This window comes from Cyanistes caeruleus, chromosome 9 (assembly GCF_971803275.1).
Source record: "Cyanistes caeruleus chromosome 9, bCyaCae1.hap1.1, whole genome shotgun sequence".
NCBI lineage: Eukaryota > Metazoa > Chordata > Aves > Passeriformes > Paridae > Cyanistes > Cyanistes caeruleus.
The window spans coordinates 13,002,976-13,021,422 of NC_141709.1; the positions used below are offsets into that span (position 1 = coordinate 13,002,976).

An 18,447-nucleotide genomic window follows, 5' to 3' on the forward strand; every position below is an offset into this window, starting at 1 on the left:
CTGAAAGTGAACAAAAATAAAAGCTCTGAGCCGAAGGAGAAAAGAAGATCTGAGGGGAAAAAATATATTTGAATTTAGTGTCTTTTTTGGACACTGGCCCATGGCCAATCACGGACTGTAGAAAATCCAAGAATGGCAATTCATTTTGCGCAAAAATCCATAATGACAATCTTCCCAGGACAGGTCTTCTTGAATATCTTATAGAAATTGTAGCTCAGGATCCTTCTAAACTTTATTGCTTCAATACCTTTTTTTCCGTCGGGAATTAACGTCCAGGTGCTCGTGTCTCTCCTTGCTCTCGTCCAGGCCTGACGAGAGAAGCGGACGCAGCCATTTCCCATTCCCGGCTGTTCCCGGGCGCGGGCAGCGGCCTCTCCCTGAGGGGCCGAGCCGGGCTGCGCGGGCCGGCAGCGCCCCCTGCCGGCCGCACCGCCAGCACCGCTCCCGCTTCCCGCCGCGGGGCAGGACGGGACGGGACCGGGACCGGGACGGGACTGGGATGGGAACGGGACGGGACGGGACTGGGATGGGAACGGGACGGGACGGGACGGGACGGGACGGGACGGGACGGGACGGGACGGGACCGGGATGGGAACGGGACGGGACTGGGACGGGACGGGACGGGACCGGGACCGGGACGGGACGGGACGGGACGGGACGGGACGGGACGGGACGGGACCGGGACCGGGACGGGACGGGACGGGACGGGACGGGACGGGACGGGACGGGACGGGATGGGACGGGACGGGACTGGGACGGGACGGGATGGGACGGGACGGGACGGGACGGGACGGGACTGGGACGGGATGGGAACGGGACGGGACTGGGACGGGATGGGAACGGGACCGGGATGGGGACGGGACGGGACGGGACGGGACCGGGATGGGACGGGACTGGGATGGGACGGGACGGGACGGGACGGGACTGGGATGGGACCGGGACGGGACGGGACGGGACGGGACGGGACGGGACCGGGACTGGGACGGGACGGGACGGGACGGGACGGGACTGGGACCGGGACCGGGATGGGACAGGGCGGGACCGAAGCGGACCGGCGCTGCCCAGCAGGTACCGGGCCAGCTGTCGGGCGGGTTTGTGGCCGCAGGGAAGCAGAGGGAAGGTGGCGCTGGGCCAGGGCGGGTGCCGTGGGCTCCGCCGGAGCTGCGCAGAGCTGGGGAAGCGCGGCTTGGGCCAAGCGCAGCGGAGACGGCTCCGCTCCCGGTGAAAGGCTGCAGCACACATGGCTGCTTTGCCGTGGTGCTGCTGAGCAGCGGGGTCTGCTGGCCCTCCGAAAGATCATCAGAAGGAAGGGCCGCTCCAGGAGGGAAAATTTTCCCATCGGAGGTTAATTCTCTAGAATTTTAGACCAAGTATTGAGACACGTACTTAGCTTTGCCAGTCTGATTTTGCCCACAAGGGTAGCAGACATCTACCCCAGGGAGCAGAGCAGAGCCCAAATCCTTTGTGAATGCAACCAGAGATATTCTCATGCTTCGTATGCGAACGCAGTGCCCGACCTGGTTAAACGAATTAATTCTTTTCCTCGAGGGGCTCTGCTTTAATGGAGGGATTTCCAGAAGACCCCAAGCCTAAGACCAGTAATATGCTTGCCTTACCCCAGATTTATTTGTTGAGGTAAGAGGGAGGTCAAAAGCACTGAGTATTCCATTTCAGTAAGTTATGTGCCCAATGACCTGCTGTAGGAAGAACTATTGATTTCTGCTTATAACTCCTGTTGAGAGTCCTGTACATATCGACAGTCCTGGCACACCCCACATTTAAATACTAGGAGTGCCAAAGACAACCAAGCAAATATTTTATCTTCCTGTCTGCAAATTTCCTTCTGACAAAATATTTCTGGTTTGATTGTTTCCAATGACATGCAAGAGTTTTATTAGTTTACAGCCATTCAAAATAATAAAATATTCCAAGATAATGGTTTAGGGTATTAAAACAGGTTATGTTACCTTCTCATCCTGTATAAGGCTTGAGGAGAAAGGGGAGCCTCTCCATTACTAAATAGTTTGTTCTCAACAACATTCATAGTCCATTAAAAAGTCCATCAGAATACCCTATTGATTTTACTCAAATACCCAGCCCACAGAAAGTTAATGAAGTTGGTAGTGAGACAAGACAAGCCCCGTGGTTTTTGCCACTGTACCAGTTACCTTCAGTATAGCATCGTGTCATCTCCAATTCCATCACAAGATGATTTATTTCAATAGCATGTGAGGAGCAATTGCCCTTAGAGGCAACAGATAACCCTAGAACAGCAGCATCCAAGAAAAGCAGAGCACAAATCACTAACTGGTGTTTCCAATTAAAAATAAAAAATAAAAAAAGCATCAGGAAGAGCCGTGTCTTACAGAGCTAAAATGATGCACTATTTCATGTGGTCTATTTTTTTAAACATTATAATCCAAATAAAATTAAACTGAATTTAGAAATCTGTTTTAAAAGCTGAAAGAAGCACTGCTGAGATGTAAGGAGGTGTGTGGGTCAGTACCCAAAATATTTGGTATAATTTTCCACCATATTCATTGAACCAAATCCATGTAAACTTTGAACAAGTTTGGCAAGAGCCATAGTGGTTTTGTTTTTACTGTCACATAATGGAAGAAGTCCCTTGTGCACTGGCTATCCCTTTGTAATGGGCATTATCACTGTGGTAAAATGTGTTTATATGTCTTATGACAATCAGGAACCAAGGCAGTTCTTTTAAGACAGTATGGTAATTTCATGAGTGTTTGTTAAGATGTCTGTTCTGCATAGCTGCCTCCATGGGGAGATGCCAATGAAAGCAGGCAGCATTAGGTGCTGCCAGATGAAATCATCACCTGCTTTCGTGCCCCTTCCCAAAGCCTGCTCCTCACAGGCAGCCTTCAGCACATAAACACATGGATGAATCATCTGGCCAGTTTAGAGTCCTTCTCTGCTCAATGAAGTTTAGTCATCTGAGACAGGAAATCACTCTGTGTTGGGAAGCAGCACTGGATAAACCTCAACCAATATCCAGAGCAGTCAAGGGCTCAGGTTGCAGCAGGAACAATATGATTATGATGGGTAAGAAGCAGAATAGGAAAAATTCCAGCAAGAACTCCACAGAACGTAATAGCAAAGATTTCTTTTGCTGTATATCTTTAATAGGTCATTCAAAAAAATATACCAAGATTCATTCTACAAATACAATAAACTCCTAGAGCTATTTCTATAGAATTCTATTCAATGTGGTAAGATTTTCCTATTCAAATGCCCTGTGCCCTGCATCAATCACCCTGAGCACAGTTCAACAGAAGTATCTGCACAACTAATGATGTCAAGGAGGAGGTACAGAGCAGTAGAAGTTCTTTTTCTCTCCTACTTTCATCAGCTGCACTATCTCACTATCAGTGAAAGCTAGCAGAGCGATCAGCAGCAAGTTGCCAAAAGATAAGGAAGACTGCTGAGGAGAACTTTGAGAAGTGTCTCCTGTGAAGGTTCTGCACCAAAGCTGACTCAGATTCTGCTTTGTCGAGGCAGAGGCTAAACTTTAGAGTGGTGTCAAGTCTATTTTTATGATACTAAGATCTCCCTGGGAATTTATGAGATTCTCTCTTTGGATTCAAATTATCTCTTCAGGAAGTGTGGGTTATAGATCAGTCATTTTAAACCAGCTGACCTCAGTCACCTTCAGAGACAGGTAAGCTCAAAGTGAAAGGATCCCTAGGGTCAGTGGTTTCTGAAGGGGGGGGGGGGGGGGTTGTGGGTGTGTGTGCACTATCTAAATACTCAAATAAGAGAAACTTGATGCCAGGTGAGAGGGAATTCCCTTGCAGCAGACACAAAACACTAAATTAATGAAAGAACCATTGACATTTCATTCTGGAACCGTTAATGCTTCCCAAGTGGTCCAGGATTAAGTGGAATTAAATTCAATAGTGAATCCCACTTTATATGATGATACAAGACACTAATAGTAATTACCTGTTGAGTGAAAAAGGAGATAAGCAGTAGTTGAGGCGTTTGGGTCACTCATAGCAGACTTTAGCAATTGCCTGAAAAGGTGTTGCCTTTTGTACAGCTCATTATAATCTATCTTTAGAGCTTCGTCACTTTCATATCTGTTTTATGTGCAAGAACTTCCATGTCGAGATGGAACGCTTGCCTCAAATATTCAGGGTGGGTTCATTAAATTTGCAACAGCAGTCAGGGGTGAAAAAGCCACTTGTCAAGCTCAGCCTGCTCATCAATCCACATGCAGGTCTCCTGTTGTCTGCTGGGCAAGGAAGTGTTCCAGTGTTTCCAGTGGCTTTGAAGGCTATAGTGAGGCAGCAAAGTGCCAGGGATGTTAGTGAGATTGTGGAAGGCAGTAAGCCACACAGTGCATTTCTGGAGTGAATTTTCTAAGCAGTTCATGATTTTAAAACTCAAAGCTCCATCCACATTGCAATTTAAGCATTTGTAGCTATTCTGAACAAGGGAGAAATTAGGAGATGCTGGATTCTATTACAGGAGAGTTCTTTGATGCTGTTTTCAAACACTATCCAGATACTCCATCTGAAGCTTTCATTTAGAGTAAATACTACAAAGGATTAGTTTTTTGAAAGAAATTAAAAGGATGGAACATTTTCTTGGCTGTTAGACATCTGAGAAATCCAGAAGTGGATGATGCCAAACTATCTGTCATATGTGTACTTCCTGTAGCCTTACTCTCCTGAATGAAATGTGGTTACCACAAAGGATACTTGCAATTGAGAAGGAGAGATCAACTAGATTTGGCTTTCCTAAATATGGCCTGTCTCTTAGAAAGTGTTTTACAGTTTCTATTACAAATTTGAAGGAAAGGTTTTCTCATTAACAATTGTCAGGTTACATTTTCAGCACAGAAAAATTAAGGATATTGAGGTAAGTTTCAAGCCACCATTTTAGAGTTTTAGTCAAGCACTTTCATCAACTGATTGGAATGGCACCACAGGCACCCAATATACTTACAGGACCATTTACAAATATGCTTCTATTTAATTAATCCCTGAAGTAAAAATAAATAAATAATAAAAATACATTGACATACCCAGTTACAAAATACGTGTTTTAGAAGCTATTATAAATAGTAAATGCATATTTACTGTATATAATATAATATATGCATATAATGCATATTGCATATGCAATCCGGTCTTTAAAAAAATAACACAAAACTTGCATTTTTTTAAAATTTAATAACAGTAAGGGAAACCTTTCTGATTTCTTTAGGTCAGTTTTCAAATCATAGATAACTTAGGTTGAAAGAAACTTCTCTAGGTCATCCAATACCCTTCTCAGTGTTGGTGTCATTTCTTCAGGTTGCTCGTACTGTGTCCAGTCCAGTTGAACCCTCCAAAGATTGAGATTCCAAAGCTTTGCTGAGTGCAGATTACTGCAATGCATTGTTAAAAAACAATCCACATGCAAAACTCTCTCCACTTTTCCAAACACAGTAGGATGTTCCACTTTCTATCAGAGGACATTCTCACTGAACTTTCTGGGTTGCTGTCTTGGGCTGCAATGCAGGATGTAACCAAAAGTATGTATTCTATTACCAGCTGTTAAAACCAGGTGGGACAGTGTTCTTTATCTCTTCCAGACCCATCCTCCCTCCAAGGGGTATCTTGGTTAATGGGCCACTGAGTCTCACTGCATGACTGATAAAATTACATCATCCCATTGGGAGATGCTCCACCCAGCAGGAGGAGCCAAGCATTCCTGGATATAATCTGAGACTCAGAACACCCCGGGCAGCCTTGCTCCACTGGATTCCCAGAGGAAGACAGGACCCATCTACACCACCACTGGACCTTCAGAGGAAAACTACACCCTTCTACAGGATCACTGCTTCAGCAGAACCACATCTCCTGTCCACTCCAGGAGGACTGCAGCCACAATTTAATTAGACTACTAACAGCACCCTGACTAACAGTGTCATGTTGTATCCTGACACTGTCAGCGTTTTTATTTTGAACTACTGCATTTTTATTTAAATTTTTCTAGTAAAGAACTGTTATTGCTATTCCCATATCTTTTCCTGAGAGCGCCTCAATTTCAAGATTACAATAATTTGGATTATAAAAATTTAAACATTTTTCCATTTCAAGAGAAGTTTCTGCCTTCCTTAGCAGAGACCTGTCTTTTCAAACCAAGTTACATATAATACCTTTCAGGAATCAGATAACAGAACTTTGTATCTGGGGGAATCTAACAAGAGGTGCCTCCTCCATTTAGGTTTGCATGACCCCACTGTGGAAGGGATTACTTAAGTAGCTCAGGATTCAAAAGTTAGCACAGTAAGTAAAATCTTTCCGTTACTTTGTGATTTACAGATGGTTTGTTCCCTTGTTTACAAAATTAGTTGGTTTTTTAACCAGTTAAATCTCTTGTAGGCTTATTGGGAAGGTGATAAAAATCTGAGATTTGTCATTATCACCAATATTTTAAAATGGTCCCTTAAAAAGTGTGCAGCGGCTTGACTCACATCTTTTAACAAATTCTGGAAGCTTTAACATCAATGCTAGAACCACTGGTAGCACTTCCCAGTGTGCAAATCCTGTGAGTTCACAGCCCCTGTGCAGACCTCTGCAGAACTGGGGAGCAGAGCTTTTACCTCATCCCTCCTGACCTATCCTACCTCCTTCAGCTTCCATCCCTCTTCTGTGCAGAGCTCAGGCCAGGAGAGCCAAGGAAGCACTTGTATTTTTGTGGCAAAGTGCTGCTTTCAGGAACATGCATCAAAGACACAGTTGATCCCTTCTGTTTTGGTCCCTGTTACTTGCAGAAGAGATCTGGATCCAGACAAGTGCTGGGAGCCTCTTCTTCCACCTTCCTGGGATACCAGGGCTGAACCAGGTCAGATCTCCTGCCAGAAGTGAACATGGGGCATTTTGTTTAAGCTGGGAAGCTGATAGTGTTGAACCCATCTATTTGAATAAACCAGCTGGCTGTCCTCTTCCGTATGTGATGTAAATCTATATGGTATTGTGAAACTTTATTTATTTTAAGCTTGCAATATTTACCAAAGCAAACCAAAAGGGTTCTTTCTAACTTCCATAACATTTTTTCTACGGAGCTCTTTGTTAGAAAGATATGTTCATGTATAATTAAATGTGGCTTTCTTAAACCTTTGCAGTTGGTAGCTTTATATATATTTTGTTGTGCTTTGAGTACAAAGGCTATATTATGCTTTTGTTGGCATCCTTGCTGGTTAGAATGCCAACTGCATAATTTTGTTCTCTGCTATATGTCAGAACTCAAGTGCCGAGGGCTCAACAGGTGGTGCTGGGATAAAGTTCTGGCAAATCAAATAGGTAATGTGGTTATTTCTTTTGTCAAATTATAATTGAAAACAGAGACAAGTAAAATGAAACTCACATTTTCCTGGTGCAAAATAGAGACTAGAATTAAACTGAAATCAGTTTCCATGACAAACACACATTACTACTGAGGCTTGGTCTGTAAATAAACATGCAACACCTTAGTTTTGATGTAGAATGATTTGTTCTCTGTAAATTTAAACCTTAAGCATCAGTGTTTGAATAACAGAAGGCCAGAGTCCTCCATGAATCTTCTGTCTTTCTTGTGCATATTTAGGAGAAAACGTGCCAAAAGTTTCAGAAAAGCTTTGAAAAGATTTAAATCTGAAAAGTCAGAGAATTTGAGACAATCTGTAATACATAACTCAAATGTTTAACATCAAGAGTTTCCTGCCATATTGTTTTCTAATCATTGCTATATCCATAGCAATGAAGAAGAAAGATAAATACACAGAAGAAAATGATAAACACACTGGAAATTCCAGTGAGAGTGCTGAATGAGGTGCTGCTCATTTTATGTTTGACTTGGATAATGTTTATTAATCCTAAAATCATAAAAATTGGATAAAACCCTCTATTACAAAAATGCAACAAATCATATATGCCTAGCTTGGTTTTCCAAAATTGCATATAAAAAGGTCCATGCACTTCCAGGACTATCCACTTGGCTATTGTGGCTGATCTTTTGTACACCAAGATGTTTTTATTTTCCTCTGAGGACCTATCCAAATCTAAGTAATCTTATGCACAGTTCTGATGATCATCATTATTTTATTTAGTTTTCTATCTATTCCTCCTCATTTAGAGGCATTTCTCCTAAACTGTACATTTCTCAACTCAGAGTTTTGTTTTTTCAGCTCTGAGCTTATCATTCACTGGAGCAGCTTCCTGCAGTGGCCTCCAGTTCCTTAGGCTGTCACAAACATTTTTATGTCCCTTTCAAACTCTTATTTAACTCTTATATAAAGGTGCTGCCTTTGTCTGGGACCAGATGGTGCATCCTCTTCTTTTGGTAGGTCATTCTGTAAGTGATCAGGAACTAAGCATCATGGAAAAGGGGTATCACATCAATCCAGAAACATTGGTGTTTTTACCTTTTCCATACCATGGTGACTCTGGTTTAGTCCTAGCAGAATGCACACGTTTCTCTCCAATGCTATGCCTGTGCCACTGAGTGCCAGGGCTGTGATCAGGGGGTGAGACACACCTCAAGAGCAATAAACCACTACCTTTTTTTTTTTTTTTTATCCTTTATGCAGGGGTTGAGAAAGATAGACTAAAATATTAAAACTCTGCATTTCCCAGGAGATCCTTAATTTTCTCCAAGGATAATTGGCTGGACAGTTTCCACCAGCTTTGCCACAGCTCAAATGAAGCAGAAGGAATAAATGTCTTTTAGTCGGTGTTGCTTGTACTCAGATGGGCTTTCGAGGGAGGCTGGAAGAAGGGGCAAGGTATTGGGGTACATTCATTTCCTGAAGTGAGCAGGTAAACTTGTGGGGTTTTCCCACTCCCTGCCCCTCATCCCTGACCCCCTGTGGGTCATCCCCATCCAGACAGGTCTACCCATGGAACTGCTACTGATGGCAGCATAAACTGAATATTGGAAAGCACAGGCAGAATTTTTCCCAGAGGAAATTAACCATGAGTTGGTTTAAAAAAAACACCTTCCATCTAGTATAAATAATGCTAATATCTTCAGAAGTATTACTATTATACTGGGACTGAGAAAAGAAAAAAAAATTAATAGGAAATTCATTTTCTTATGTGCTGGAAAATCCAGAGGTTAATGCACACAACAAGGTGGCCACAGACCTAGAGGTCATTTCTTTAGACAGTATTCTACATTGCAGAAAAGTCACCACAGTTTTTTTCAATAATTTCATACATAAAATGAGAATGAACTTATATGACTCCCATTCCAGTGAGGATGGTAGAGCTCATCTGACTTGGTTGTGAAATGAGACTGCTCAGATAGGAACAAGCTCCTGACTTACTCCGTGCTGTTCCATGACAGAAAAAAAGCAGATTCTTCTATGGTTATCAGGAACAGAGAAATAGCAATTTTTTCTAGTTTTTCTTTTACATTGTTACAAATTTGAATAAGATCTACCTTTTGCCCTTGCACATACAGCGTTTGATTAATTATTATGTAAATATCTGTTTTATCTGTACTGATTGTGGAGGTCAGTGGGCTCATTAACAAAGAGTTCACAACTCTCCCTTGGAGAGAAAGCTCCCAGACGAGTTCCTTCTGTTGGGACAACAAAAGGAGTCACCCCCAGCTTGCCTTGCAGCCCATGCAAATCTTATGTACCCCATGCAAATTCTATGTACCCCGTTGGTCCTTTCCCTTTGCTCCACACCTGAACCTCAGTTGACTAGACCTGATGCTCCCATATAAACCCCTGTTTCACTCTGACTATCCAGAGTCTTTCATCCCTGACTCCTTTGTGGTAGCCAGAGTTTTTCTTGTCCCTGGACTGAGAATAAACGCTCCTGGTGGAACACCCCATGAGGCTCCTGTCCCTCCTTCCGTGTTGCCCAGATGTCACCCGAAGAGCTGCAATCACTCAACAGCTTTTTTCAGGGCCCAGAGCTGAGATCAGCAGGTCAAGGAGTGGCTGTGTGCCCAAGAGTGTCCTTCTAAGGACGCTTCTCTGGGAATGTTGCAGCACCCAGACCACTGCCCAGGCCGTGACAATTGATCTCTTACAAAGAGCCTATGTTATGTTTCATTTTTTTGAAAAGAACAGAAGATATTTTTCTGTGTAGTCGTTTGTTGTTGTTTTCTGTGAGAGCACGTAATGAGACACAGATATTTGGAGAAATATGGGAGCAGGGGCTTAGTATGTGTGTGTGAAAAATGTTTGAACCTACAACCAGATTTCAAATTTTTCTTGAGTTTGCATATTTAAAAAAATGTAAATATTCAGGCTGAAAATAACATATCTCTGTGTTATTAAAAAATAGGAGGGTCAAAACCAAGTCATCCAGAACAGGAGTATGCTAGGCATTATTTCTCTTCTATCCCAGCACTCTTACAGCCCTGAAATAAAGATTTAGAGTTATATTTTCATCTCAGTTCGATGTAGCCGATTTTAGTGACTCAAATCCCTTTTTCCATTAGCAGGAGTTAAGCTGCTCAGGCTTTGTCCATGGATGCTGTCCTACTTTTGTCACTGTCTCTTTGAGCCTTCAGTTCAGTTCCGTTGCTCTGGACTGCCAGGTAGGTGAACCTCACAGGGCTCTGGCTGGCTGCAGCATCACTCCCAGGCTAAAGCAACACCTGCTGTGCCCCTCCAACCTGTGGCACATTTAACACTTCCTTTTCCTCTCCAGGTCAGGACAACTTCCAGGATTGGAAGCTGAACTCAGCCCTTGGCAGCTGAGTGCAGCCAGCCCAGGCCAGCAGTGCCCCATTGCCAGTGCTGGGAGGGCTCCTGGAACATCTGCCCCTGTTACTCAGGTCCAGAGATCAGCAGAAGAGGCTGGAAACCACTCTGGGCTTAGACCTGTCTGTGTGCATTCTGCCAGCCCAGCCCTGCACAGAGCTTCCCCGCTGCTTCTTGTCCTTCTTGAATACATGGACGGGGCATGATGCTTTTTGAATACCTCTTCACTTGTCCTTCTGAACCATCCTCTCTATTATCCTTTCAATTATTTCATCTTTGTTTCTTTTTAGTACAAGTAGTCTAAGGACAGAGGACTTGATCCTTATCATTATGCAACCTAAATTGGCAATGCCTGCCCTGAAGTGTCTAGCTTCCCATCACAATCAGAGTGACAGGCATTGCCTTGTACCACATGCCCAAATTTCAAAATGCTGAAAGAGAAGGGCTTTTATACCTTACTGAAATCTATTTCAGCCTTTCTTATGCTTTTATTATGATTAATGGATGAAAAAAAAACATTTGTAGTGCATTTTATTATCACAAACAATATTGAAAGTAATTTGACCCCTACAGTACTTTTTTTTTTTTTTTAATAATAATAATAATAATACTATACAGTGGAAAAAAGGCTATGAAATCCTGTGCAGAGATCTTTATCTTAGTTGAACTGGTTGAAATATAGACAGTGGAAATGCTCTGGGTTGACACTGGTATAATAGGAAGCAGCATATGACCTGTTCTTCTGAGCAATGTGCTGTCACCACAAAGTACATCCCCCTACATTCCCAACAAATAAAAAGTTTATTTGTCAGCCTCCTCCTGTGAAGTCTTTATTTATGGGTACTTTATCATCTGAAACAAGCCATGTTTTTCATGATTAGAAACATAGCACTGGCAAAATCTGAAGTTGTACAAGAGAATGTGAATGATTTTATTATGAAGTCAGTTTGCTGTAAGCACTGGAGAACTCAGATAATGCCACACTGTGTTACTCACCTAGCAGGTCAAGAGTGATATAAAAGCATGGAGTTCAGAAAACCTCTCCTGGCATGGTTTGGTTCACCAAAGGACTAAATTACTATTTCTCCCAGGACTTCAAAAGTTGGAAACTCAAGGTAATATTTTTGTCTGCAGCTTCTTCAGATGGAGACTGTGCACTTGTGCACAGCCATTCACTGGCCATGGGCTGTGCCTTGGAGGGTTCTCTCACAGCTGCCAGAGGAGAGGATAGCATTGTGTGCTAGTGTGAATCAACCATTTGGCTCTGCAGAGGTGCTCTAAGAGCTCCCCTGAGGAGTGAGAGCTGAGGGAAGACACTGACTGATATACCTTAATGCCAGTACCTCTTACTGGTCACATACATTCAGCAGAGATAAGCTGCTAACTTTCTAAGTGTAAGGAAAAGAATTATGTCCTGACATTGTCATTCTCAAATTCAAATCCTCACAGGTGGATAAGTAAAAAAAAATCAAGCTTGGCAGCAATTTACCTTAAAATGGCAAAGTTAAGCAAAAAAAATAAAAAAAAATAAAAAAAAGCACAGCTAGCACAATCCATGTGGAGTCTGCTTAAAGGCACAATAAAGGTCCAGTTTAAATGTATACCATTAAATAGTCTCTTCAAATATCAAAAGTAGTTACCATGTCTAAAGGGCAGAGAACATGGTTGTCAGGAGAAAAAAAGCCATCCTTCAAAAAGTTAAGTGCTGTTCTGTGGAGAAAAGTAGACAAAAAGTAGACAAGAGACTTGACTTGGAGAAGTTCACTGAAACCACCATAAACAAGCCCACAGCATTTTGAAGACTTGCTAAACATACAAACCTAAGAACTGCATTCACTTACCTCAATCTAGAAGGTAATTGGTGAACTGATGGTGCCAACATGTGACAGAGATGCAAAAGGAGCAGTTCTGGAAGAGAAAGCCTTTGCAGGAAACCTGAATATGCTATTTGCATCAATAATCAGTAAGGGAGAACAGTGAGGTTCCTGTATGAGACCAAAAGTATCTCCAGGACTGCATCAGATCAAAGCATCAAAAAAATATTACTCTTGGAACAGAGGGGATTCCCTAAAATATGAAATACCCAGTAATAGCTCAGTGTAATAAATTATTTGCATTGACCCCAGTACCACAGGCAAGGAAAAAGAAGATGAAAATATGTGAGAAAGGCTCAGAGGTGACCTAGGAGCTAGTAAACCAGAAGTGCTGCAGCAAACAAACTGGTAGAAGTTATAAAAAGAATTAAATTAATGTGGAGAAAAACATGTTCCTCAAAGAGGGGTTGACCTGACTGCTGTAGAAGAAATCATGCCCCCAAACTGCTAAAGCCCCTTGGAGGGATCAGCATGTTCATTTTTATAAGAAACCCCAGCAGCCCAGTTCAGTGTGCACCCTCCAAGGCACAAGTCCTGCCTGCCTTATTGAGTGACCCAGTTGTGTTAGAGACATCAAAATCTACTGCACCTATAACTAATATTACAGAGCTTTGCTTTTCTTGTTGGATGATACAGAATTCTCTGTACTTCTGACTTCTTTTGAAAGCTGCAAGCCAAACCTCATATGTATCAATTAGACTGTGAAAATGTACTGCTGGAGTTGCCTATGGATTCTAACTTAATGAAAAATTGCTTGCATGCTGTAGAGAGACATAACAGAACGTTATTGCCATTTTTCATCCTTTGGAATTTGGTCTGAGAGTCTAAGCTTGTTAATCAGCAGTTCGTCCTGCTTGTACCTGTGAGCGCTCAGCGCCAAGAGTGAATTTCCTCTCTAGGCTTTTGCAGTGGAAGCTTTGCCAAGGGTCTTTTGTTCACCATGTCATTCAGCTGTGCTCTCGCCTTAATTGTGCCAGTAACTCATGTCTGGAGATTATTCATTCTGCTCTGGTGCAACGAGCAGCGTGTCAGCCTGGAGCTGGTGGAGACACTGGGTCTTGTGTACACACAGTTCAGGTCTGGGGACAGCAAATCTGATTCTGGACCTTTTTTCAGCTGGCCTGCAGCCCTGAGCAAGGGGATTTTGAAGGTGTGCTAAGACTGTAAAAATGCTAATTTCTGGATACAAAGTACAAGGCATATAACAGCTCATGTGTTAGTGTTCCTGTTGTGCAGCATTTGATCTCATTATGAGATTTGTTCAAAGAGGTTTGTTTAAGATAATTACCAAGAAATTATAAAATTACTGTCAGGGAAATTACTTTGAGTAATATCTACTACAAAACAGTAGCTATGGCAAAACTAATGCAACTTCTAACGCGAGTATTTTTTTCTTGGTGTGTCTGGGGGTGTTAGATTATAGGTTTACATAGCTTTGCAAAACAAATTTTGTATCATGGGCTAATTCTTTTAAAGAAAAGATCAGCTGAAATTTATTGGATACTCTTGGTCAGATTGATTATCTTGTTTTACTCCCTTTCTCAGAAAAAAAAATAGAAAAAACAAAATTCCCAGAATTTACAAGAACAAAATTAAACTATAAAGTCACATAGTGGTCTGGGTTGGAAAGTACCCTAAAGGGACATCTTCAGTTATATCAGGCTGCTCCAAATCCTGTCTATCCTGGCCTTGAATGGATCCAGATCTTCAGGTATGCGTTTGAAATACTGCTCACCATTCCCATGTTTGCCCAGCTCAATGCAAAGTCCTGCAAATGAAAAAAATAAATAGAGATCTCCAAAAAATAGACACAGGCAGATGCCTTCATCTCCTAAAGGATTTTGATGTCCTGTCCCAATGAATGTTTAAAGCAAAGATAAGGTTGTTTTCATTAGCTGTTAGAAGTTTGGATAAAAACATTGTGGTACTTCATTTTTCTTGGGTTTTTTTTCCCTTTCCTTTTTTTTCCTGGGTTGTTGGTTTTTTTTCTGGTTGTGTTTTGTTTTGGTTTTTTTTTGTTTTGTGGGGTTTTTTTGTTGTGGAGTTTTTTTGTTGGTGGTGGGGTTTTTTGTTTGGTTGGTTGGTTGTTTTGTTTGTTGTGGGTTTTTTTCTCACAAAGCTACTTTTGAAATAGTCTTTTGTTGGCATACAGGCTGTTCCAACTTTTATCGTTGATAAAAACTACAATAACTAAGGGGCAAACCTTACAAAGTAGCTCATGAGTAAATGGAATTTAATGGGGTCAATTATCCCCACATGCTTGTGTGCGGGTTTCATTTATATTAATGAGTCATAGCCATGCTATGGAGCTGAAGAATAGGCTGTCACTGGCCCCTACACGCTGTTTTGTGTGTGCTGGTTTAGGATTATTCAAGAGAACACATTCATTTCCAAATGCCTAACATGTCAGTGGCAGAAAATCCCACATCTGTCCATTATACCTGCAAGATACAGAAAGATTAAAAAAGAATAGGTTAAACGACTGAAATAGTGCAGATTCCGTTTGTGCTTTTTCCATAATGCAGAATCACATTACATGCATGTCTCACCATAAATATTTAATGATGTGGAAATGAATATGTAGAAGGCTGGGTTCTTCCCTCTAAGGGTTAAGTTCCATTTCTGCAAATTGGTTTGTGCCCTATTTCTGTTCCTGTGTCTCTGTGCATCTAGACATTTTCTTGGCATCTCTAACTCTTCTGAGGTTTCAGGAGATCTTTGGAGATTTGCTAGTAATTGACCTGTTTGGATTGCCCATGACTGGCATTTGCTAAAAGATAATACGGTCGTGCATTTTGTTGTTAAGTGCTGGTTGTGTTATTAACTGTGGCCAAACCAGAAGAAAGGCTCAGGAGACATCATTTTCCCTCAGACAACTTCATTTGGTTCTTACCGTAATCTCCATTATAAACGAAGCACTTCGGTCTCAGCTGAGGGGCGTCACATATTCCTTAACTTGTCAGCCCTGTTTGGCCAGTAATGAATACACACACTTGGCTTTGTTTTTTTAAGATACTACTGTACACTAAGGGTAAACAATCAACATCACATCAAAGTCAGATGATTTAACCTTCTGCCACTTCTCTAACCACTAAAGAGTTCCTGCCAGGGCTAGCTGGGTATTGGAACATGTGCAAATGTTTTCTGAGAAAACAGAATTATCAAGTAGAGGAAACCTGATGTTTTCTCCTTAGAAAACAGGAATAATTAATAAGATTAGATCTAACATATCCCAAAGGAGTCTGAATGAACCCCCTTTGTTTTATTTTTATCATGTAACAGGAACGAATCTTGCCCCCGTTTACAATAGCATAATTCTGGAGGAACCTTCAAGTTTAATTCTGCATTATTTTAAACTGGTACTGTCTCAGTGTAACACATCTGCTTTTAGCAAAGTTCCTCACTCCTAGCACCATCTTTAGCAGCCAAGAAAATGAAAAATAGAGTCTGGAAACAATGAATTAACTCTAGCCAGATAAGAATAGTGAATATACTTAGTGTAACACAAGAATTAAATACTGCTGATCTTTGCAAGTAGCAATGACAACTCAAATACAATGCCTTGGGGCCTGCAATAACCTGGAGGCTAATTAACTGCAGAAAGGGCTTTTTATATTACACTTTGTATTAAATAAATTCAGCACAAATCCATAGAGACCAATAAGCATTTTTAGGCAGTCTAGCTAAATTTTACCCCGAAAGTGATCAAGATACACAGAATTCTGGCTTGTGAGATGTCTGAATAATGTCTTGTGCTCCAACAATTCAGGTGCTTAAGATGAAAGTAAGTGCAAATAAGAGATGGAGATAGAGGCAGTCTTCTGTCAATATGATGTTCACGATTTTGTATATTTTTAAACGTAGTACTAAATAGAAATATCCAGAAAATTTACATCAGGGTTTTTAAATACTGCCCTAAAATGTGTCATCATTTTAAAGGCATAAACTGATGTGATCTAGTGAATAAAAAAGGAAAAGAGAGAAGGCGCAGCTCAATTTCAAGGCTCATCCAAGTTCCCCACTCTCTCACCATCTCCCAGTGACCCCAGAGAAGGATTCCAGCAGGATACAAGCTGCAAGGCCAAGGGCTGGGCACAGCAGGGATATCAGCAGGGAACCTCTGAGGGGAAAATCAAGTCCTGCTTTGTTCCTAAAACATCTGATCACAGTCAATCACTGGGGTACCTCCAGATTTGTGTGCAGTAAATACAGCACCAACGAAGCCACTTAAAAATACACACTAGGAGTAAATGATTTCTGTTTTGGTCTCAAGGAATTATTCCATTTCTCTTTGTAAATGTCTTTGTCTTGTTCTCATCCTCTCCCACACACACTCAAGAAGACTACAAGCAGAAATAAGGCAGAGACCATATCTAATTTCCATACTTGGCTTTAAAATAAGACATTGTTCCTTTTTCATTTCCAAGCTAGCAGGTATGTGAATCAGAACTGATGAGCTAAGTTTTAAGTTATTATAGTGAAATAAGCATTCTTTTTGAACATTTCTACTGCAGTTATAATACATTGAACATGTCAAGGGGAAGCAAGTAGAATCTGGCTTGAATCTTTTTAGAACCTTCAGGTTAAAGAAGTTTCCCGGTACTTCTCTCTATTAAAATAGTAAAATTCCTTAAAAGAAAATCTATCTCCTTCCAGAGAAGGTGTCAGGTATGTTCACTACTGTCTGGTACAGCCTCTGTCTTGAGAGATCTGAAATATCGATAGAAGTAGCTCAAGCACACCAGCATAATCTTTGCAATACAGAGCAGGATAAAGCAAAAAGAAAGCCAGATTTCCAAATCCCAAAATTGGAAGAAGAGTAGTAGACACTGGTGGAGTTCACAAAATCATAAAAAATTAAGCAATCTAACCCTCATACAGAATCTTTCACAGAGACACTGGCACTCCCTTTTGGAAAAATGAAATTTAGCCACCAATACAAGTTTGCATTTAGGACCTTCATAGAATAACTGCAGAAATTTATGCTGGGAGTAGTTTAGAGAAACCTTTTCTCTCCTCAAGTTACAGCCCTACTAATAAACATCCTCCTGCATCAGGAGGGCTTAATTTCAAGGCTCATCCAAGTTCCCCAAACCTGGGGCAAAGTTGTCATGTTTTAATTTCCAGACAGTACCAGGAAAGTAACAAGGATTTATATGTAGCTCCCCCTTTTTAACCAATGGTGTTTGGGGTTTTTTTAAGATTTGCAGAAGTTTCTCAGAGTCAGGGTTAAGATAAATGCACTGGTCCCTGGAATTCCTGTGTTATGTACTGTTTGCACTGTTGCTCTGTCTTGACAGAGAGGTCATCATGGCATCTCCCTGCTGACAGCATCCTGCAAGTCACCTCTGGCAAGGTTTTGGCTGAGGCTGCTGGACAAAAACCAACAGATAAATCCATGATTCCCAACTTTGGTTGTCTGGTGGTTTTTGGTTTTTTAAAGATCTGAATCTCATAAATAAAGTTATGGCTTTCCAAAAAAAAAAAAAAAAAAAGGACGAGAGTTTCTCCTGTAGTCAAGAACCTTCCTTAATGAGATCCAGACAGATTTACATTTTTTAAAAGCACAAGACTTTAGGGTTTTTCCGTGTAAATCAACTCCTGCATAAATTAAACTTGTAAGACCCATTGGCTCCAATCAAAGTGTATTTAAGAGTCTGTCTGGCTGAGTTATGAAAGGACCAGGTAAGAGGAAGTGGAAAAACGGACAAGCTATAGGATATCCATTAGTAAGATGACTAATATTACTGCAAACCTGATTTCCCATTTATTTGGTTTCTTTCATGGAGATTTAAAAATAATTGTAGCAAGTGGGCAGGAAGAAAAACTAAAAGAGAGACAAATCCTGCAAAGAGA

At 41.5% G+C, this 18,447-nt stretch overlaps 3 long non-coding RNA genes across 5 annotated transcripts in view; 2 read left to right on the forward strand and 1 right to left on the reverse strand.

Moving 5' to 3' along the window:
• The window catches only part of LOC111932756 (uncharacterized), a 28,312-nt gene extending 27,833 nt beyond the window's left edge, over positions 1–479 (reverse strand). The window contains exon 1 of one of the 2 annotated variants that reach the window (XR_002866291.2): positions 248–479. This is a non-coding gene — a long non-coding RNA (uncharacterized LOC111932756). The remainder of the gene's footprint in view (positions 1–247) is intronic. The other variant, XR_002866292.2, reaches the window with a different exon arrangement.
• LOC111932757 (uncharacterized) overlaps positions 1–7,129 on the forward strand; it is a 249,403-nt gene extending 242,274 nt beyond the window's left edge. For both annotated transcript variants that reach the window (XR_015273838.1, XR_015273839.1), the window contains one exon: positions 5,603–7,129. This is a non-coding gene — a long non-coding RNA (uncharacterized LOC111932757). The remainder of the gene's footprint in view (positions 1–5,602) is intronic.
• Positions 7,130–8,552: 1,423 nt separating this feature from the next.
• On the forward strand, positions 8,553–11,533 carry LOC147651606 (uncharacterized). The gene is made up of 2 exons (XR_015273845.1): positions 8,553–10,551; positions 10,665–11,533. It is a non-coding gene; the product is annotated as an uncharacterized LOC147651606 (long non-coding RNA).
• Positions 11,534–18,447: the final 6,914 nt, after the last annotated feature.